Here is a 23,862-nt window from a genome sequence, read left to right on the forward strand (position 1 = left end):
GATAAGCATGTGTTAGAGAGGTATCTTTGGAAACACACTGTACTGGGGTTCAAGTTTTGCCTCTTGCCCTCTTAAGTAATTAGAGGAAAATTTCTTAACATTTTAGGGACTTTTTTTTTTTTCCTCTCCTAAGTAAGTAAATAATACTTCTTCAGTGGGACTATACTGAGGATCAAGTGGAGTAGATTACAAAATGGCAGGCATATTGTATACATTAAAAACTATTAATTCCTGTTGCTCAGTTGATTTTTCCCTCATGTCTCCATATATTTATTCTTTATTGTCTTATTTTCATTTCTAAGTTCAAAACATACTTACATTTCTAATGTTCAGTTGAAGTTTGGGAGTATGAAACCGAGAGAAGTAGAGCCCTAAACTGGGAGATAAGTAATAGAATGAGATTCTAGTATTCTTTGTTAAATTTTACAGTGTAGCCAGTAACTGTCATCTAAACAGTAATACCAAGAGATTCAGAGTCTATGACTTTCCATGTTTTCTCAGGTGTGAATGAATCAGGGTGGATAATCACTGGCAAGAAATGAAAAAGCTCTTTGTGTTTCAAAATGTTTCTCTTCAAGTAGCTCAGCAAGCTGAAATAGGAAGAGGCAAAGGCAGTTTGCCTGTTAAACAGAGTTAACAGATATGTACTCGCACAGGCACACTCATACTCACATGCTGTATCTTAGCACAACATTTTCTGAGGTTTAAAGGACTAGTGCTGAGACATGTTCAAGGTTGCACTGAAAAAATTCTGTTGCACAGTGTGTCCTTAGAGATAAACACACACTGCATGATTTCTAGGTCAAGAGCAAATGCTTTGAAAGAAGATGCTTTCTGCTTTGATATTTTTATTGTTTGCTATATTGTTGTTCTTGTTGCTTTGCATCTCTTTAAAACATTATATTTATAAAGTCCTTTTTAAAAAAAATTTTTTAAAGAGTCAAGTACTTACCCTGTGTCTGATAGAAGCATTAATTTTCTTTGGAGGACACTCAATTTAGAAATAATGTTAATCAACACAATTCAAAATGTAAAAGCATGCTTACATGTATAATGTATTGCACAAAAATAAATAAAACCTCATAAAATCAGTTTATTGAGATTATGCTTCATACTTTTTGGCAAATGGTGGTAGAACTGCAGAAGCTCAGTCTTGAGACTCAGTGGGGTTAAAAAGGCCAATAAGACCAATGGAGAGCTGTAGAATGTCCTCCCTCAGTTATAACCATCAAACTCTAAGGTTACGAGGGGAATAGCAACTTGGGATTAATTAAACTAATCTTAGGAGAAAGAGAGTTCAGAGAAATTATTGGGTGGGACAGAGTAGCATACCAAGAGCAGATATCAAGCAACAATCAAGGTTCCATGCAAAATTATTATATTTTCAGAATATGAAACAATATTCAATTTCTATTGAGGAGCTGGAATGAATTAGGCAAGATGTAAGCATTTGGTTGGATGGGAGCATTAGAGAATGTTTTAGTCAAGATATTTTGTGTTGGAAAGACTGAAGTAATTTGGGGAGGGCCAAGGTTGATCGAGGTTTTTGGTGAAGAACAAAGCTGCTCTCCCTACCTGCACCTCAGAATCACCTCTGAGAAGCCAGTCACATAATCTAAGATTGAAGTCCCAGTTTCAGTTCTAGCAAGAAATTGTAGTTTTAATGAGAAAAAGAAATTCATGAACATAGTGGGAACTAGAAGAAGCCTAAAGCACAAAACACACATATTATGAGGGCTTGCTCCAGGGACACTAGATCCTTCAGCAGTAGAAAAATTCCAGGCTGCATGCATTCAAAAGATCTACAATAGGGTTGTTTCGTGTATTGGTCCAAATTGAGCATACAGATGAAAGGAGGAGCAGGGCTGTACAAAGGATATGTTGGATAAACATTAAGAATAAGTACCTATATCATATGTGATTTTGGATCATCTGAAAAATTAAGGCAAAAGTACAATAAAATTAAATCAAGATAAAAAATATAAACAGAAACCAATATATTTGTTATATTTTACTTCTATTAAATTTACTGTAGGAGAAAAAAGTATCAATGGTAGGGTATTATCTTAGTTTAGGCTTTGCTTATTTTAAGAAATTTATAAATAGACATTTATATCTTGTCTCAAGGACTCCTCTGTTGTGTAGATGAGATAGATCTTCATCTGAAAGTATTTGGTACCCCTCAAAGTTTCTCCACAACAATTGGTGAGGTCACAGGCATATGACAAGCCTGTAACGCTGCATCCTGGCTCCTTAATTTTTTTCTAAACTCTGCCTCCTACCCAATGCTCAAAATTCAATTTGTTCTTTTCTAGTGTCTCTAGTTTCTTTCTTACTGCTTTGTTTCCATTTTTTCTCTTCAGATGTGATTTCACTTAGATGATTTCCTAGGCTCTTGACTTGTAGGACATTATCTTTGGGTTTTCCTTGATGACATGCAAACTGAAGACTTCTGAAATCCTGCCCCAGAGACAGATCCATTGTCTTCAATCCTCTGTGTCTCCATCCAGATCATGGACCTCCAAGTACCCACTTAACTTGGGAGGACAGTCTCAAAACAAAAACTATCATATTAGATCATGATTTTTAAAGGTATACATTGTTCTAATTCTTTTTCAAGCATTCTAAAATAAATTGTTGAAATTACAATAAACATTTTTCTAAGTCACTGCGCTAGATGGAAACTTTTTGAAAGCAGAGACTGTTTTTCCATCAGTGACTAATACAAAGCTCAACACATAGGTAGGAACATGCAGGCAGAGTTTAGCAAGTAGTTGACTGACTTGACACGATGAGTGAGTAGAACCAAACACTTTTTGGGGTATCTTAACAACATATATGAAAGATCGAGCTCAGCGTGAGTAGGGGTCAAATATATAAGACAACAAACTTCTCCAGGGAGGGCTTGTGAAAGTTAACTCTAACTAATAAACTTTGACTACAGTGTATCCTGATTTTCTGATACAGACCTTTCTTTTGGCAATCAACCTCCATTGGTATCTGAAGAATAACTGGAAACAGATATTAATCTATAATAGCCTCTGGCATCACCTAAATTTTAAGTTTGCATTTCTCCTAAAAGTTTCCTTTTGAAACTTAGCACTCTGAAAACTGGTTTCTAATACTTTAGTGCTGAGTTTTCCAATCTGTTTCCCTCCCTGAAATTCTAACCATGGCATAAGCAACCTTAATTTATCACTGACATCATCACATATTACAACCCTTCATCCTAACAATCCATTGCCTTTTAGTGTCCTTTCTTTTTACTTATTTATTTTGATGGCCTGCCTAGCTCTGAGTTTGCCTTGCATTCCCGATTTGCCTTTCAGCCAAGTGGCTAGTGCCGACTAAGGGACTATCATCATCCATCACCGTCAACAGTCTGCACATTACTTACTGCATTTCAAATGGATGGCGCACTTTGGTTTTTTACATCCCCAATGCCTTTGGCCTCTATGCCAATAATTCTTCTACTTTAATATTTAAGAGAACCCAAAAGTTTGGATGTTTGAATATCCACTTCACAATGAAGCGGGGTGCAGCAGGAGAAAGTTTTCTCCTTAACTTTGTGTCTCTTCTTCCTCTTTCAGTGGGTGAGTGCAGAGATGACCTGGAAATTCTTTGTCATTTAGGGTGAATGACCACCCCAGCACTAATACTAATCTTTATAGTGTGGAAAATAGTTTTTTTACAAAGACACAAAATTTTAATCTTTCAGGTGAGAGGAGTTTCAGAGTCTAGTTAATTGTTCATTTATATACAACACTTCAAATAGCTAAAGTGCAAGTTATTCTCACAATGTGATCATATTTTATACCTGGAATCAAGTTCAGATTGTGAAATAAGCGTTAGGTATTTTAAACATATGGTGCTTTGTGTTCTATTTTTATTTTTGCTACAAAGACTTGAATCTATGTTCACTGTTGCAGTCCCAGGTGACATAGATAAATTCAAAGAGAGGAAAGCAGTAACTCCTGTATTTATAACCTAGAATGCTTATAAAGAAAAGTGTCTTAATCCTGAGAGGTTGTGCATTAAATATTGGGAGATCATATTTTAATTGACAAAGATTACCATGTAATCTGTGCTTCCTAATAGTTTCATATGACTAAATACTAGAGCCCAACAAAAAATAATTTATAAATACATATTTAGATATCACTTTTCAGAGTTCATTGTATATGTCCTCACTAAATAGGTTAATTGCATAGTTTATTCCACAAACACTTCTGATAGTGGAAAGAGTGCCACAAATAGTAAAAATTGCATTTTTTCTACATATTTATTCACTTGGTTGAGTGATTATATTGGTTATCTATGAAAATAGCTCTATTCAAAATCTAATTTCAAAACTAAATTTTCTTCTAAAGATAAGTCCATGTACATTAAAGGAAAATTTTTTAAACCTTCAAATAAATTGTCAGAACATTAAAAATAATCTAGACCACCATTTGCAATGACATGGATGGAGCTACAGAATATTATGTTAGTGAAATAAGCCAGTCAGAGAAAGACAAATATCATATGATTTCATTCATGCATGGAATTTAAGAAACAAAAGCAAGCAAAGGAAAAAAGAGAGAGTGAGGCAAATCAGGAAATAGACTTTTTTTAGAGTTTATTTATTTATTTAAGTACTCTCTACACTCAGTGTTATGCTCAAACTCATGACCCCAAGATCAAGAGTCTCATGCTCTTCCAGCGGAGCCAGTCAGGCACTCCCAGGAAAGAGACTCTTAACTCTAGAGAACAAACTGATGGTTACCAGAGGGGAGGTGGGTGGGGGGAATAGGTTAAATAGGTGATGGGGATTAAGGAGTGCACTTGGCATGATGCGCACAGGGTGTTCTATGGAATTATTGAATCAGTATATTGTACACCTGAAACTAATACACTGTAAGCTAACTGGAATTTAAATAAAAACTTAAAAACATAATCCAGACCAAAAATAATCTAGAATATTCACATACTTTAATCAATTTCTTAGTCACAGTTGTCTCCAATACTGTGTCAGTTTTTAGAAAAACGCTTCTGAAAAATACAGCTGTTTTTTGATGACTGGATTTTTATGGTCTCTCCCCACCCAAACATGTCTACTTATCTTCTTCAAAGCTGCATTTACATAAGTAATCAAAAGTGTACATCTTCAATTAGCATTTCTCTGTAGATAACATTTTTAATTGAAAAAAAAATTGCTTATCTATGAGCTAAAATGCCTGATAAGCTCAGCAAAGGAAGCTAAAGGAGGACTTTTCCAAAGTCCAATTTACTTCAAATAAAAATGTTTAAATATTCCATTGCAAATATTTATTCAAGTATCATATTCTATCACCATTCCTTCGATAATTTTATTGACAGAAGTCTCCAAAACATTATATTTATTTTGGTATAACACTAAATGTATTATAATTTCAGTGCTGCCAAATCATAGGTCTTTTTAATTTATTACCTTTTGGTTTAGTAAAACTATTTAACTGTGCTTTTGCAAAAAGTGTATTTTATATCACTGGGTAAAGAAAGACTTTTTGTTTAGTTTGTAAGATGACTTAATTTCACATATTTTTTATCCCCAATGAAATAGTAACTGTTAATTTATTGACCCCATTAGTAGATAAGAAACTTCACAAAGTTTGAAATGATACCAGATTTGCATCAGTTCCTCAGAGCCTTGAAACAGAAATTTAGTTATTATCAATAATGATTTGATTTTTCCCCCATCCAATTTAGAAATTCAAAGTAAAGCCCTGGAAGTGTGTTCCTTGTCTTTTTGTATCACCAAAAGGTAGAGAGAGAGAGCTAGGACACATTTGTGATGGTCATATCCCAGAAACACAAGCGCACAAAAAAAAAAAAAGAGAGAGAGAGAGATTTAATCATAAGAATATAGAATATTGCCTCTTCTCTATACTTTACCACCTCACCAATAAGATTCCAGTATAGCAGTAGATTACAGCTGAAAATGTTGCAAGACACAGATGCTCCCTGAGGAGGAGAATTTTAGAAAGCTATATCTACTTTTAAAATTGAATCAGTAATTAATAACTTAGAAAAAAAATGAAGCATCGAGCCCAAATGGTTTCACTGGTGAATTCCACCAAACTCTTAAGAGGAAATGATACCAATCCTCCCATAGTCTTTTCTAGAAATAGGAGCAGAGGAAACATTTCTTAACTCTTCTATGAGGCTAGTATTACCATAATTCCAAAATCAGATAAATATATTAGAAGGGAAAACTACAGACCAATATTACTCATAAACATAGATGCAATAATACTCAACACAGTATTAGCAAAGCAATCCAACAATGTGTAAAAGGAATTATATACCATACCAAGTTCCAAATGGGATTTATTCCAGAAATGCAAGTCTGGCTCTATATTCAAAAACCAATCAATGCAATAAAATTTTACCAACAGGGCAAAGAATAATCAAACAATAATCGAAGAATGATCAATTGATAGAGAAAAAGCTTTAACAAAAGCTAAAATTTATTATAAAAATTCATCAAACTACAAATTAAAGGATACTTTTTCAACTTGCTAAGGCACATTTTCAAAACATCTACAGCTAATATTATGTGTAATAAGAGACTCACATTTTTTTACTCCAAGATTAGGAAATGATGTCCTCTTTCATCATTCTTGTTCAACATCATCTCAGAAGCCCTTTCTTACTACAAGACAAGAAAATAAATGGTATACAAGTTAGAAAGGAAAAAATAATACTATCTTTATTTGTAAATGACATGATTATCTATGTCACCCTTAAAAATCTACAAAATAACTTGTTAAACTAATAAGGAAGTATAATATTGTTGTAGAATATAAAGTTAATATAGAAAAGTCATTTGCTTTACTATATACCAGCAATAAACAACTAGAATTGGAAATAAAAAATAACATATTTAAGGGCACTGAAAAGCTGAAATACTTGGGTATAAATTTAACAAAATATCTGTAGAGCCTTTATGCAGAAAATTACAAAACACTGACCAAAGAAATCAAAGGGCCAGATAAAAGTGGAGATATTCTGTGTTTATGGGTTGGAAAACTTGATATTGTTAAGATGTCAGTTCTTCCAGCTTGATCAATAGGTTTGATCAAACCCCCTGCAAGCTATTTTATGCCTAACAAACTGATTCTAAATTTATATGGAAGGCAAAAAAAATCTAAAATAGCCAACACCATACTGAATAAGAATAAAGTCCATACCACCTGATTTCAAGACTATTAGGTTAAAGTAATCAAGACAGCATGGTATTAGCAAAAGAACTGACACATACCAATGGAACAGAATAAAAGCCAAAAGAGAGACTCACACACATATAGGTCACTGATTTTTGACAAAGGGGCAAAAGCAATTCAGTGGAATAAAGATAGTCTTTTTACCAAATGATGATGGAATAATTGCAGATCTATAAACAACAAAAAAATGAACCCAGAGACTATACCGTCTACAAAAATTACTCCAAAAATAGATCATAGATATAAATGTAAAATGTAAAACTATAACACTTTAAGAAGAAAATATAAGAAAAAAATCTAAGTGATCTTGGGTTTGGTGATGAGGTTTTTTTTTTTTTTTTCTTTGAAGATTTATTTGAGTGAGTGAGAGAGAGAGGGAGAGAGAGCACATGAGCATGGGAGGGGCAAAGAGAGAGAATCTCAAGCAGACTCCCTGCTGATAATAGAGTCCAATGCCAGGCTCCATCCCAGGACCCTGAGGTCATGACCTGAGCAGAAAAATCAAGAATCAGATGCTTAACCAACTGAGCCACCTAGGCACCCGTGGTGATGAGTTTTTAGATATGACACCAAAAGCATGATTCATGAAAGAAAAAAATCATAGGTTGGACTTTATTAAAATTAAAGTTTCTACTCTGCAAAAGATACTGTTAGAGTATGAAAAGACAAGCCACAGACTGGGAGAATATATTTGCAAAACACATATCTAATAAAAGAATTACATTCAAAATATGCAAAGAACTCTTCAAATTCAACAATAAAGAAAACCAATCCAATTAAAAATGAGCAAATTATCTGAATAGACACATCAACAAAAAGATACACAGATGGCAAATAAGCATATAAAAACCTGCTCAATAGCATTTGTCATTAGGGAAATGCAAATTAAAGGAATGAGATACCACTACACACCTGTTAGAATGGCTAACATTCAGAAACTTGACAATTCCAATTGTTAGAGAAGATGCAGGGCAATAGAAATTCTCATTCATTGCTGAAGGGACTGCAAAATTTATACACTTTGGAGGACAGTCTGGCAGTTTCTTACAAAGTAAAACATTGTCTTAACCATATGATCTAGCAATCACGCTCCCACATATTTATCCAATTGATTTTAAAATTTATGTCTATACAAAAAATACATGTGAATGCTTATAGTGGATTTATTCATAATTTCCCCCAAAGTGAAAACAATCAAGATATTCTTTAATAAGTAAATAGAAAAATACACTGTTGTTCTTCCATGCAGTGGAAGACTATTCAGTGATAAAAAGGAATTGAGCTATCAAGTCATACAAAGATGTGGATGCATCTTAAATGCATATTGCTAAGTGAAAGAAGCCAATTTGAGAAGGCTACATGCTGACAAAGGCAAAACCATAGAGACAATAAACAGAGGAGTGGTTGCCAGGTGGTGGGAGTGGAGAATGGGCTTAATTGATAAAGCACAGGGGATGTTTTAGGACAACAAAACTATTCTGTATGATATGTAATCATATCACAATATGTGACACTAGGCATGTGTTAAAACACAAAGCACTTTACAACAGAAAGAATGGACCCAATGTGCACAAATTTAAAAAATCATTTAAAAAATGAAATCATCATTATCCAATGACTGAATAAAGATTTTGATGAAGGTAATTGTATCACAAATGTATGAAACAGTCCTACTGAAGGGGTGAGGAGAGAGGTGCTGACCCAGGTAACTTTGGAAATGAGCAGATTTTATAAAACTAATAGCAAAATGAGCTGAACATAAGAAATATACTCTGGTTGAAAAAGTATTTCCCATGGAGGTGTGAGGTAATAATTTGAAAGCCACTATAACTGTATACTGGAATTGAAAGTTAAGTAAATGGATGGTGAATGGTGGAAGCCAGATTTTGTACTGTTGAAGTGGGAAGTTACAATCAAGAATAACAGGGTTGGGGAATAGAGTTGAAGACATCAGTATGAACTCATGCTTAACTTACCATAGATACAGATGGATAAATATATACACAAACACACAAACCATAAATATTTTATATACATATATAAACATAAGTTGTATACACATATGTGTTCTTGCTCTGTCCTCTGAGAATTCCTAGAAGCAGTGACACTACAGAAGCAATAAATATACCTAGCACTTTGATCTTGGTTTTTAATTACATTTTCCAACACAAGGAATCAGAGTTCTTTGGAGAAGTGTCTGATTCTAATACTGGACTAGGAAATACATGGGATGAGTTAGTATCTGTAGTGCAACAAAGGAAGCACTCAAAAATAAACACAATGATGGTGGTATGACATAGGTAGAAAGGGCCCCCCAATACCCAAAGACAGAACAAGTTGAGCAACTAAGTACACAGTGTTGGATTATAACCCAACATATAAGGTGAATATGCATGATCCCATACTGATATAAAAAAGTGATTAAAGAAACAAATAAAGGAAATAGGTAAGTATCACATGCAGAACAATATCCAATAATTGATATGGACATTCTGTCATCAAGGTAATGAAATATAACTCTCCACTCCTTAAATGTCTGTGCACAGTGACTTTCTTCCAAAGAGATCAATATGGAAAGAGAGAAAGAAGAGAAACTTTACAGTGGAAAAACCTAATCTAAACTATCTCATGATCAGCATTAATATTAACAGACAGAAATCAATAATATTCTAATAATTTTGCATGGTAAAAGATGGTAACTACACTTATCGTCGTGAGCACTGCATAAGGTATAGAATTGTTGAATCACTGTGTTGAACATCTGAAAATAATATAATGTGTGTCAACTATACTTCAATAAGAAAATTTAGTGAGAAGTCATGTTGATAGTAGGTACTCTTGATAGGATGTTATGAAAATGGCTTGGACAGTCTTCCTCTCACAAACCCATACATCCAATCTACTCATGAGAGAAAAAAAGACATCAGGCAAATCCTAATTAAGGAACATTCTACCAAATCTCAGTACTCCTGAAAAATTGCCTAAGCCATCAAAAGAAAATGAGCCTGAGAAACTGTCACAGTCAAGAGAAAACTAAGGAGACTTGATAGCTGTATTATGGTATCCCAAATGGGATCTTGGAATAGAAAAAGGACATTATTTAAAAACTAAGAAAATCTGAAAGTACGGATTTTTGTTAAAAAAAGTGTCGATATCAGTTTATTACTTGTGACAGATGTCTCCTACTAATATAAGAAATTGGTAAATAGAGGAAGGTAGGTCGGGGGTATCTGCAAACTTTCTGTGCTATCTTTACAACTTTTCTGCAAACCTAAATCTATCCTAGAATGTTTATTTTAAAAAGTAAAATAAAACAAAATCAAAAGCAGTATGGTATAACCAAACAAGATGAAACCAGAGAGGGAGACAAACAATAAGAGACTCTTAATCTCAGGAAACAAACTGAGGGTTGCTGGAGTGGTGGGGGGTGGGAGGGATGGGGTTGCTGGGTGACGGGCATTGGGGAGGGTATGTGCTATGGTGAGTGCTGTGAATTGTGTAAGACTGATGAATCACAGACCTGTACCCCTGAAACAAATAATATATTATATGTTAAAAAAAAGTAAAATTAAAAAAAAGAAAATTAATAGGACTGAGATTTTCACCATGCAAAAATTGGTAAAAGCACTGTAGCAAAAGCATTCAGACCATACATTCCAAGACAAGACTACCTCGCCTCTATTTTGCTCACATATCTTATTCACTCCTAATATAATTGTTTGTTTCCAATGACCCTGTCAAAAAGTAGCCTGATGCGGCTTGTGTGTCTTGATGGTCTTGGCACATAGGAGAGCTGGCCTGTGCTTCAAGTGGCTGTCAGGGACCACCCTGTCTTACTATTAGCCAAGACTAGTCACATGAATCAGAAAGCACTTATTTTACAGGTGAGCACCTGTACCTCTGATCTTAAAGGAATGGTTTTGATTACCTTGCCACTTGGACAGCTGGGTAGAGACAGGCTATTGTTGATCTTCTTTTATGTTTATTCATGTGATAAAAACAAAAACACTGGCCAGGGCATAGACATCATCATACACACCACTAGAGGAGATTACGGCAGAAGCTGTAATGACCATCTACCATATCCGTTCTGACTTATGTAACTATTACTAATAATACTCACTATATTAAAACAAATTCAGGCAAAATGTTAAACTAGATGGGACACCAGGATGGAGGCATAAATGAGGACTGTCTATAAAAAGCCAGGATAGGTGGTCATTTAATTCAGTAAATTTCCCCAGACTTAGTTGCAAGAGTTTTTGTGGCTGCAGTTTTGTTTACATATTATGGGTTTAAAATTCAAGTGCTTTTGTTTCCCTTTATTCATAACCAAAATTAGCAAACCAAGACAGGGTAAGACTTTGACAAATGATCTCATCTGTTGTCTTAATTTGACCAAAGACACACAAGCTGAGGCAGTGTAGGCAACTTGGAGAAGTTCACCAGGATCAATCATGTCAGAGCCATTAACTGCAAACTAAGTCTTCAGACCCTGGGCTTGCTCTTTCATTACATTATTCTGACAGTTTATGTTGAAATTTTATTTTTCCTTATCTTAATACTGAGGCCCCTCTGGTGCTTTGCTTCAGAGCAGCCTAAATGGCATCAATGGAACTAAAAGTGTTTATAGAATGATTTTTAAACATTTTGTTTTCCCATAACATTTAAGCTGTGCTTTCATACAACTAACAAACTGAATATGAAATGAAAGATACTATTCAACCTGGTCAACTTCCTTACGTATGAGATGATCCTAGTGATATGATGATTCTAGTGATTCAGTCAACATCTCTTTGGGGAGCAGCTATGCTATGTACCAGAATAAGGGGATGGGAGTGAGCCAGAACATAAAATGTTTAATCAGCATGAAAGATTCACAAAGAGGAATGATTCAAGGCAACATATACCATGTTATGATATAGCATAATTTTATGGGAAAACCAACTTAAGTAATGTTAATTCTGACTTGGAGATCAGGTAAAGAATGATGAAGAATGTGATATTTGAGCTTTCCATTTGAAATAATGAATAACAGAGAAAAGGAAAGATCATGCATGCTAATGGTGACTACAGAATGACAATTGCCCTTATTTGTCACTTGTTTCTTGAAGGCGATTTATGAGGGTTTTTATAGAAAAGTATATTGGGACCAGATCAAAGTCATCTAGCAGGGAATACATCTGTATTGAATGTCATTTAACTACTCTGTAACAAATATTATGTACTTGCAGAAATACCATTTTAGAAATGAGAAATATTTTTTAACTTGAATCCATTGATGCTCTGTATCAAAGTTTCATAGGTCAGTACTTTGAACACCTACAATGAAATAAACACCAGCATGATCACTGAAGGTTAAAAGTAAAAGGAAGCAATGGTGAGCATTGGAAAAGTTCCACCATGGCAAAGGCAGGCAACAGTGAGCACATCCTGGGGAGGTGAAAAAAGGCTTTCATATCAAAGGTGGGACTTCTCTGGTGTTGCTTAGTTGCGCCACTCAGGCCTTCGCTGAGATTTTGAGGTTCTACCTCCCTGAGACCAATGAACTGTATCGAATAGAGGCTTTTGATTAAGTTGACTAACTTGGTATACACTGAGAGCAATATGTTTCATACAAAGTACAATTCACTTTAATACCTCTTATAGGAGAACTTTATTTTCAAGGACAACAACTTGTTATATTCCAAATATGCAGTAGAGCATCAGGGCTTAGGTGACAGGGAAGAAGATTCCAAAATCGTTTATATATGATTCCTGAAAAGCTTTGGTCAATATATATTGTCTTATTTTTATATAGTGGTAATACAAATCTACACATAGATTTTTAAGCCTTGCTAATTTTCTAAAAATTGCCAGAAATATTGAATTTATTCACTCAGCTATGCTATTCAATATACTGTTTTAAGGAGAAAAATTGCACAGAACATAATTTCATTTCTTTTAAATGCAAATAATCAATAATGCACAATTTTATTATCCACTTATAGTAGACAATTTTCAGAGCAAATCAGCCAAAGAGAATTGGAATTTAAAAGTAATTATAAGGCATGTAAACTTAATATAATCATTTATAATGTAGAACAAATGTGTTAAACACTTGATTTCTACAAATTAAATATAAACTTTCATAAATATTATTTACCTTAAAATGATTAAATCACCTACCCACACAGTATGAGATAACACATATATTAAAATAAGAAATACATAAAATGTAATATTAAATGTATTATTATGAAGTATATGGTTTGTAAGTGGAGTATTCCACATGCATCAATTTCGGGAGAATATGTGACAAAATATGACTTCTGTTTTATCAATCTTAGAGAATATAATTAGTGGTGGGGAAAATTTTATTTGCAACTAAATCTTGACCAAGTTTTAGAAGTGTTTTAATAAAACTGCTATTTTCAGACATGACACAAGAATTAATTGCAAAGTTCAGACACATATAAAGTTTTTGAAATTTTAGATATTTGCAGATTGAAACTGACATAAACTGCAGGGAATAATTTTTAAAAACTTGTACTTTTAGCTCCAGGGCTGTAACTGCTTCTAATTATGTATGTGGTTCATCAATTATGGATCAGATAAAAATTTAAGGAAATACATACTTGTCCCTTAATGCTGTCATGGCTTTGAAAAAATTAAAAACAGACAAAGGGAATTGCATAAAATATTTGTATATGCAACATGCTAAGGAAAAAAATCGCAATGGAGATTTCCATGGGAACAAAGCTATCACTCTCATAGTGAAAGAGCCCCGTCAGAGCCCCGTCTCACCTCACCACTAATACACATGCGTACAAGCTTGCACACACATACCCACACACAACCCCACAGCAAAATCTCAGCTCTCCACAAAACTCCCTGCTTGAAAACCTATGAGCAGAACTCTTCTGGACGGATTATTGTACTGCTAAGGAAACAACCAGTCTACTCTGGAAATAATCCGGTAGCAGAGGCTTTCTTGCTCTGAAACTGCAGAAAGGAGTCAATCAGCAAGTAAAATCTGCCAACAGGTGCTCTACCTTCAGTTTTCTCCTAGATAAGCTCAGAAATTAGTTAACATTTTGTTGTTGTTGTTGTTTTCCTTTTCCCTTTCCCTAACAAGAATTACATTTCTTTCTGAAGTGGCTTATATTTTTGAAGTGGCTGAATCTAGAAAATAAAGTTCTTTATTTTGATTTTTCTCCAAAAAATCATTTTTAAAAAGGAGTAATGATTTTTAAAATTCACATGCTTGTTTTGGGGCAGTCAATCTCCTAAGTAATCCCATTTTCTTTTATTTTTTTAGTTTAAGTTTTTGAGTTCCAGTATCTCTTATTTGTGGGTGTTTTCTACTATAATTAGCAAGTGGCATAATGTATATTCAGGGTAGTCATAAATGTAGGGCCAGAAGCCTCCTTTTTTAGAAATACAGATAATATTTTTTAGGTTTCCATAAAGAGATTCCCTTTTCTGTAATTTCCTGCTGTTGCTAGACTTGCATCACTCTCTCCTCTATTTAGTCTAATTTATTTCAGAAAGGTCTGAAGTTTCTTAAATTCACTATTACTAGGTATGTAGTTCTCAGCAAGCAGAAGGTCACTTGTATCTTTCTCCTGTCAGTTGAATTTTCCTGGATTCTCTTTTAAACGGCTCAAATCAATATAAAAATTAAGAATATACACATATATGTATGTATTATCTGCCATGCATATTTCTACCTATTTCAACTATAATTTTAAGTACTTGTATTTGTCAGATACATAATCTCATTTAACAAAAATATTAATAACAATGGGAAAAAGATTTCAAATTCATATTTTAATAAATTGCAATGTGGTATTTAAGTGTAAAAATCTATATTTTTAATGATAAAATTGGGGACCCTGGGTGGCTCAGTTGGTTAAGCAGCTGACTCTTGATTTCAGCTCAGGTCATGATCTCAGGGTCCTGAGATCAAGTCCCTCACTGGGCTCCATGCTCAGTGGGGAGACTGCCTGAGGATTCTCTTTCTCCCTCTCCCTCTGCCCCTCCTCTGGCTCACATAATCTCTGTAAAATAAATAAATAAATCTTTAAGAAAAAAAGATCAAAGAGAAACAAATTTGAGCAATATTAGGATAGTCGTTTTACTTGTTAAATTGTTGCCATTAATAAATTATAAAAAGGTTTAAACAATTACCATATTATTGTGTTTTTAACTTACTAAAAATAAGTTAAAATAAATCTTTCTTGGGGCATCTGGGTGGCTCAGTTGGTTAAGCGACTGCCTTCAGCTCAGGTCATGATTCTGGAGTCCCGGGATCAAGTCCCACATCGGGCTCCCTGCTCAGTGGGGAGTCTGCTTCTCCCTCTGCCCCTCATCCTGCTCATGCTCTCTCTCTTGCCCTCTCTCTCAAATAAATGAATAAAGTCTTTAAAAAAAATCTTCAACAATGTTTCTTTTTATTGTAATTTATGGTGGTAAACTAGAGTTTAATTTACAGTAATTGGCTTCATGTGGATTTAATTTTTAAAACAGAAATATTAATAAAAATGGTTTGAATTCTAGTTTTAACTCTACTATTATCTATCAAAATTGTGAATTTTCCGGTCACATATGCTAAATGATCTCTAAGCTCCTTTTTAGTTCTGAGGTATAATTATAATAGTATTTTATTTATAAACTTAAAGAAGTATATAGATCTCAATATAATAAAATGTACAAAAAAGCACATGACACTAGAATTTCTTTGACTACCAAACTCTTTCCTCTTGAATTTACCTTCTGTAATATTTTTTATTCCTCCAAACATTTTATATAATTTATGTGTATAAAAACATCAAAATGGAGGGGTGCCTGGGTGGCTCAGTTGGTTATGCATCTGCCTTCAGCTTAGGTAATGATCCCGGGGTCCCGGGATTGAGCCCCGCATCGGGCTCCCAGCTCCGTGGGGCATCTGCTTCTCCCTCTCCCTCTGCCCTTCCACTCCTGCTGTCTCACTCATGCTTGCTTGCTCTCAAATAAAATCTTAGAAAAGAACACCATCAAAATGGAATGTATAGTTTTATATGTATTAATATTCAAATATTATTTTACTTTATGGGAAAGACAGAACTATGCATTTGGAAAATTGAAAGAGGGTGTTAAACATCAAAACAGAAGAGTGGCAATCATATTATGTTGAACACCTACAAAAGTTTTGGGAAACATCAAATGCCTCTACAATTAACATACTTTGTATTCACTTTAGTCTTAGGCCTGGGCTCTGGCAGCTTCTCTGGGAGTTGGCCTCTCAAGGAAGCTTATCTTCATGTTATCAGTTGATAATGTCGCAGTTGATGCCATCCACTTTGTTATAATATCCTTCACTTTGTGAATGACTGAGAGTTATGTGATGGATATAATTTTAAACAACCTCCTCAAATACATATGTCATGCATGTTTTTAAATATAAATACAGAAATGTCCCTGTAACTTGAGAGTAAACTCTAGGATATTGGTAAGCCAAAAGCTGACACTTGAAATACATTTTTAAAAAAATCAAGAGGTCTCCCCCCGTACCACCACCACCACAAACACTTCAGTTAGGATGTTGGTATGTCTCAAGGATAAACTAAGTTCAGGTTATAACCTGCATCTTAGAAATGTTTATATGAGCGAATATTTCCAATGAATCCAAGAACAGAAAATCTTTTATTTCCAATTTGGGCAGTACTTCCATCTAAGAGGCACTAATAAATGCGGTAGAAAATTATATAGAAATCTTAGTTCAGTACTTTACCTAGTTGACCAGAAACAGAGTAAGGAAGAGGCCTATATATATCAAACTCAAGATCAAGCTAAAGATAGGAAGGGGAGTAGTTCAAAATAATCTATCTAGGATCAGTGAATTTGGTCAGTTTTTGTTTGTTTGTTTGTTTTTTAACAGACCACGGTAGTTTTTACCCATTTTTCCTGAACTTGAAAAGGTATTGAAAATCAGTTTCGGTGAGAGGTGCAATCTAATATTTTGGGTGCTGTGATAAAATCATTTGCTATCTCTGCATGTTGTTATGTTTTGAGTGGGTTTAAAATGTAATATTTTAATATGAAAAGATGCTTTGACTATGCCTCTAAGGTTATATGAGTGCTAGACTACATAAACTCATCAGTGAACTAATTTTGCTTTCATGGGAAAGAAAACTAGAATTAAGATGGGGGCTGATGGGACGGCAACTATTAGTGGGAAACAAGTCAGTGGATTTATTTTTCTGATGAAAAGAGTCAATACATGCAAACGTTCACTCTCAAAATCTCCATGGTTCAAAAAGTCAGAATCTTGATTACAGAGCATTAAGCAAATGGGCTGCTGAGAGACATCAACAGAATAAACTGGGGAGAGAAAAAAGGGGAAGAAAAGGAAAGAAGGAGAAAAAGGAGAGAGAAGAGAAGGGAGCGAGGAAGAAGGACACCACAGAAAATGGAAGTCTGCATCTGGTGAATGACAGCTGCAGGTTCTTACTGGCTGAACCTATTCAAGGGCAGAAACCATGCAAAAATTTCTTGAACATCAAAGAAGAAAGGTCTAAATTGGATCGGCTTTGTTCATGCTTTGGGACAATGTGGGTTTGTTCACTTTTTCATTAGTTTACTCATCCATGTAAAAAATATCTATTCAGAATCTTCTATGTGCTGATTTGTGTGATAGGCCCTGGAGAATTCTGGACAAGATAGAAATGGATTCTCCCTTTCATGGAATCACAGTCTGTCAGGGTTAGTAATCTAGCATTGATTAATCCCCAAACAGTAAGAGTCAATGTTTAAAGGATAAGTTTTCCACATATTTAAATATGTTTAATAAGGGCAACTAGTGGAACTGCAAAGTATGTTAAGTTTCATAAATCGTAACTGAGATTCCAGCTTCAGAATCTAAAATTTAGGTTAATCAAGTTCTTTAGTATCTAAAGATACTCTTCCAAAGTACTTTCTAAAATACAGATCTCTTGGGAAGATGTAAATTAAGAATGCTATTTCAGGGTGCCTGGGTGGCTCAGTCGGTTAAGCGACTGCCTTCGGCTCAGGTCATGATCCTGGAGTCCCACGATCGAGTCCCACATCGGGCTCCCTGCTCAGCAGGGAGTCTGCTTCTCCCTCTGACCCTCTTCCCTCTCGTGCTCTCTATCTCTCATTCTCTCTCCCTCTCAAATAAATAAATAAAATCTTTAAAAAAAAGAATGCTATTTCATGGTGAGAGGAATGACTTAAACAAAATTGATAATGAATATGTCACATAATGGTAAATCTGGAGACAGAAAGCCCCGGGCTGGTGGGGTCTCCAGGATTCCAGTAACACCCCAACCTCCTTTTGCTTCTCTGCTCTGCCATCCTCAGGGAAAGTCATGCAGTCACACAAGGACAGCTAGGAGCATGGCAGCTCTATTCCGAGCAGGGGGAAGCGGAACTATGAGGGGCCAAGGGTCAACGTAGGTCAGGTATGTTCTTTTTTAAAGTGCTTCTCCAGAAACCCCCCAGTAAACAACTTCATATTGCACTTTGGTGAAGATAGCATAAATAGTAAGGAGGATAGCAGATGTATTTCATTTTTTGAGCAAAGCCAATTTCCTTCTTCCAACAATATCTGATTTCTCTTAGCAATGAAAGGATAATAAATAATGGGTAAGGAATGATCAGTCTCTGTATCACATAGAAGAATGCATCTTAAATGGTTATACCTGAGTGTTGATAGTTGGAGGAGGGCAAGAAAATCATTTGCTGAAATATGGGAACCTAAAAGTTCATCATCCTCCTAGTGTTCTCTGGCAATCTGTAAGAACACACACACACGCGCGCGCGCGCGCGGCTGATGTATCCATTTACTAGCAGTACAGAGTTACCTCTTTCCTAAGGAGTCTTTAAAAAATGCTACAGTGAATACAATAGGTGCTCCATTAATATCTTGATAATAAAAAGGAAAAAGAGTGAAGTGCTTCCAAACCAGTAGGATCTGTGATTTTAAGCTATACTTAGCTGGGTTTTATTATCAAACCTGGTGTCAAGGAGCAAAAAGATCAAGAGATAAAGGATGGAAAGAAATAGAGTGTGATTACCGTCTGGCATAGTTGGAAATGAAGATCCATCGTGGCTAATGCTTTGAACATCTTTATTGAACAGATTACTCATAAATAATCCAACACTTAGTGTAATATTGGTTACCATCATTTTAGTTAAAAGATGCTAAATGCTTATTAGATAACAGTCTATTTCTTGGGTTTTGCAGGCTAGAGTCCCTAGAGACAACATGTAACATTTGATCTCAGCCAAAAGGCCAAGAGAAAATAGTCATGATCCATTTGAAAACATATTATGGATCTATGGCACATACCCAATTACCAAGAGAGAACAAAAAACCCTAAATATATACTACTGAAATCTATTTTAATATTTGTAGGAGAACAAAAACCACTAGGCTTATACTTCATTTTTGAACTTTTTCATGTGTGTTCTTCAGTGATCTTATTGTTTACTACATAATTAATTCGGTAAATAAGATCTCATTTCTCTAACATATTGTCATTCGAATGGATAAACTTAGATGTTTCTAGTCAAATCTGATTTTTATATTGTTAATCTAATTTTTAAAGAACTACAATTTTTAAAAGGCTTACAGATGGGAACATGGCATGAGTTTTATTATCATTATTCTTTCTAGAAACCAATGTTCATGAATTTAAGAAATATAGGTGGCAAAACTTTGAGGAAGATATATTGTTTGAATACAACAAAAGCTGGTTTATGTCATTGTATTTTAAGCTACAATTTGTATTTTCTAAATCTTCCACATTTTTAGCTGTGATTTGCAAGTGATTTCTTACTTTTAAGAGTACGTATCCATCCCTTTTTTTCATGAAGTTAACTGGGGCCATCTAAAAATGCTACTTTGAGTAGTTAGTGGACTGACACATCATCAGAGCTGGAGCTAATGTCTCAGGAGGAACACACTGCCTTCTTCAGCTTCTACACGCAGTGGGCATTTGTTTTGATTTGATCCACTAGAAGTATGACTAGTTCCTAACTATACATTTTTCCCTTCACTTTTATAATTCCATCTAAAGAAGAAAATATTATTCTTACTCCTCATACAAATTGGCATGCATGTTTAACAACATTTGTTTTTTGTTGATAAGCAGTAAAAACACTTGTAATAATAGAGAGATTAAGGAGTTTTTATGTGGCAGGTATTGTTCTAAGTTCTTTTCATCTATTCCCTCATTTAAATCCTTCATTAAGCCTACAAGATAGGTATATTATTGTACAATTATTATGGTCATGACACAGATGGAAAACTGAGGCATCGAGGTGGTGAGTGACTTATCTTTAGTAATACAAAAGATGTGATAAAGTGAGGTAAGCTCTGAAACCTGGAAATGTGGCTACAGAAACTGGGTTCTTAACCAATACTCAACGCTGCCTCTTAAAAAATCAAATCCAGTCCAATTTAGTAAATATTCAGCATAAGTCTTTATTGTACAAAGCATGGTGGTATAGCATGCTGAGGCTTCAATACTGAGGTAGAGAAAGCAATCCCTATGGAAACTCACAGGAAGTATAAAAAGATCATAAAAACAATAAGGTAAAAATAAAAGGAGCTGTGAGGCAAGATCCAGTGATAAATCAAGTTGCAGCCATATTCAGGAGAAACATCCTTAAGGATGATAAGGTGATCTGAATTTACTAAAAGCAGATTTTGAGTAACAGAATTAGTTCTTGAATAGAACTTGTAAGTAAGGACTTCAAATCCCACATTCATTTGTGATCTTAAGAATGCTATTAGCTGAATCTGTATCTTGTGAGATTTAGAAACCAAGGTAAAATACTTCAGAGGGTATAATAAGGATTGAAAAGTATAATGCATGAACATTTAATGCCGGGGAAAGGTTATTAAAATATATTAAAAGTATTACATTTCAGGAATTTTTTATCTATTAATTTATTTCCCACAATAATGTGTGAATTAGGTATCTTTATCTTATTTCTTTCACATTCAACATCTTCATATGTGGATATTAAGCACAGACAACGCTCAAATATTCTTTTGATGCCACATTTTAAGATTTGTCCACTACTCAGAAAGTCATGATAAGCATTTGCTCTATTACCCTGCATTTTCATGATTTAAAAATTCTACTCTTCTCTAGCATCAAGGAGGTATAATTTTTCTACATAACCATAATAAGCTATAATTTTTCTATCTATACTTATCTCAATAAAATAGCCATACCAAATGACATATAAATGGATTTATTTCCCTTCCCCTTTTTAAATACGGTTTATTCACTAAAATACTGTGCCTTTGAGAATACTAAAGTTTGGTTCTGGCTATCATTTTTATGAATACTTACTTTAAAAATTATAGCACAAGAGCTTTTGTGAATCAAAGATCCAAATCTTGCCTATAAACAAAATTATAACATCTTAACAATTACAAAATTTTGGTGTGGAATAATTTGTTCGTAATCCAGCCAAGTTTTCTACCACTGCTATATAAAGCAACATGATTGAACTACCACAAACACTGAATCATCCCTGTCCTCATCAGGGAATTCAGGTATTATACTTTGTTGATGAGACTGGAAAGGCATCACAAAGAAGCTTACACATGTTTTTTTCTAAAAATCTAAAAAAATTGTCAGGAGCATCAGTTCATTAAGCAGCCTCAAAACATCAGAGATGCCCTAGCACTTTTAAAAATGGTAGTTAAGTGTCTGATGGTGCTAGGTGAGTGATTTCCCTTAATGTGGATTTGCCAATCTGATTATATCTACAGTCATGCTAGTTCAATTGTCTCAAATAACAAATAGGCATTTTTCTATTTGATGTACATGTTCATGCCTCACCTTAACTAACAACCTTACAGTTCTTACAAAAACAAAACACCACCATATTTTTTCCAATTTGGTAAGAAAAGAAACCACCTAAAACATATTTCATATTGTTGGCCCTCAGTCTGACAACCAGAAAGAAATTTCCTGTTAGCTAAATTTTAGGCTCTGTTACCTAATAATACATAATGGGTTTGGGTTGGGGGTTTGGGGTTTGAAAGCATCTAGGAACTGGCTTGATTGATTTAGAAATGGAGAGAGTAAAGAGCTAATTGGAGAAGGGAGGAGGAGAAAGGTGAGAGTTGGCAGAGATGGAGCCCCGTGGGCTTAGAGAAGAGAGACAGAAAACAGTAACATGATGTCACTGGTGCAGCCTTGAACAGAAAAATGGATAAGAAAAACACTTGGGAAAAGTATTGCTCTGTGTTATGAATAGCAATGTCTCTTTCAAGTTTTTAAGACGTATCAGTTAGGAGTGATATCATTTTTCAGTTCATTGAAGGTATATTTTGGTATACAAGTCAATGAGATACATTACCTCAGTATACCTAAATAAAAGGTCCCTGCCTTTCAGTACGTGCCCTCTTTAATACCCATCACCAGGCTAACCCATCCCCCCACACACTGCGTGGAGCACTGGGTATTGTACGCAAATAATGAATCATGGAACACTACATCAAAAACTAATGATGTACTGTACGGTGATTTACATAATAAAATAAAATAAATAATTAAATAAATACAAAAAATAAAGGTCCCTGTCTGCAACTTTTTCCAAAAAAAAAAAATTGAGAAAAGCTATTAGTAGATATCAATGCAATGTTATCAAAATGACAAGAACATATTTACATCAGGACTCAATACTTTGAAATTTCTAACAAATTTTCTTTCTTGAGTCTTTTTCTCCCTTCCTTTTATGCAACATTATATTCTACAAATATATTTAATACTAAGTGTTTTTTGTAGATATCTAAATTATAATCTCACCTCTATTTTGAAGAAGGCCTAGGCACAATATAAGAGATATGTTTCTTCAATTCATTCAGATTAAATTTTGTCCCTATAGTAGGCCTCTTAATTGCCTTCTGTATATTCAGTGCTCCCAAGAACCTCTGTGTGTTTAGAAATACTGGCATCTCGTGCCATCTCTCAGGGAAAAGGGGCATGGCAATCCCAGTTTGTCTTTTGTTTTCCCATATTCCTCACACTGTATCTTTCCCATAAGTAATCTGTCTTCTACCATCTTAGGTGCACAATCTACATGTTCTTTTTCCTCAACCCAGATAAGTCCCATTTGTAGCTTTCTCAATTCTACAAGCTACAAAACCCATTCTACTGGCATGTATTCAGAACATTTTCTGGTTCACCAATATGCAGTGACTCCATTCCTCCCAGTCATCATTCTTACAACAAAAACACCCTGGACTTAGCGGAACAAACAAGCATAGGGAAATTCTGAAAGGTGGAAAGAAGCCAGCAGACTCCCTGGAGACCTCAGGGCTTAAGGAGCACGTGGTGCTGAGTCCCCTGGGTTCCCCTCCTGGTCCATCTATCCCAGATGGGTCCCTGCAGAAACTGCCAAGCTGGCCAACCGACACACACATGGATCAAGAGAGCTCCAAGAAAACCTATTCTCCCTAGCAAAAGGACCAGATCAGGGTGGCTTAACAACAGAACGTCTTTCTGTCAATACTTGCACTATTCCAATCAAACACCAACAGAAAACCATCTTACAGTTTTATAAGATGTTACCGCTGGGGGAATCTAGGTAAAGGGTACTCGGGATC

The 23,862-nt window shown here is 34.8% G+C and overlaps 1 pseudogene; it reads right to left on the bottom strand.

Moving 5' to 3' along the window:
• Window positions 1-512: 512 nt before the first annotated feature.
• The window catches only part of LOC113925578, a 29,107-nt pseudogene continuing 5,757 nt past the window's right edge, over window positions 513-23,862 (bottom strand).

The sequence above is a fragment of the Zalophus californianus genome, chromosome 2, assembly GCF_009762305.2.
Source record: "Zalophus californianus isolate mZalCal1 chromosome 2, mZalCal1.pri.v2, whole genome shotgun sequence".
In the NCBI taxonomy this organism is placed as follows: Eukaryota; Metazoa; Chordata; class Mammalia; order Carnivora; family Otariidae; genus Zalophus; species Zalophus californianus.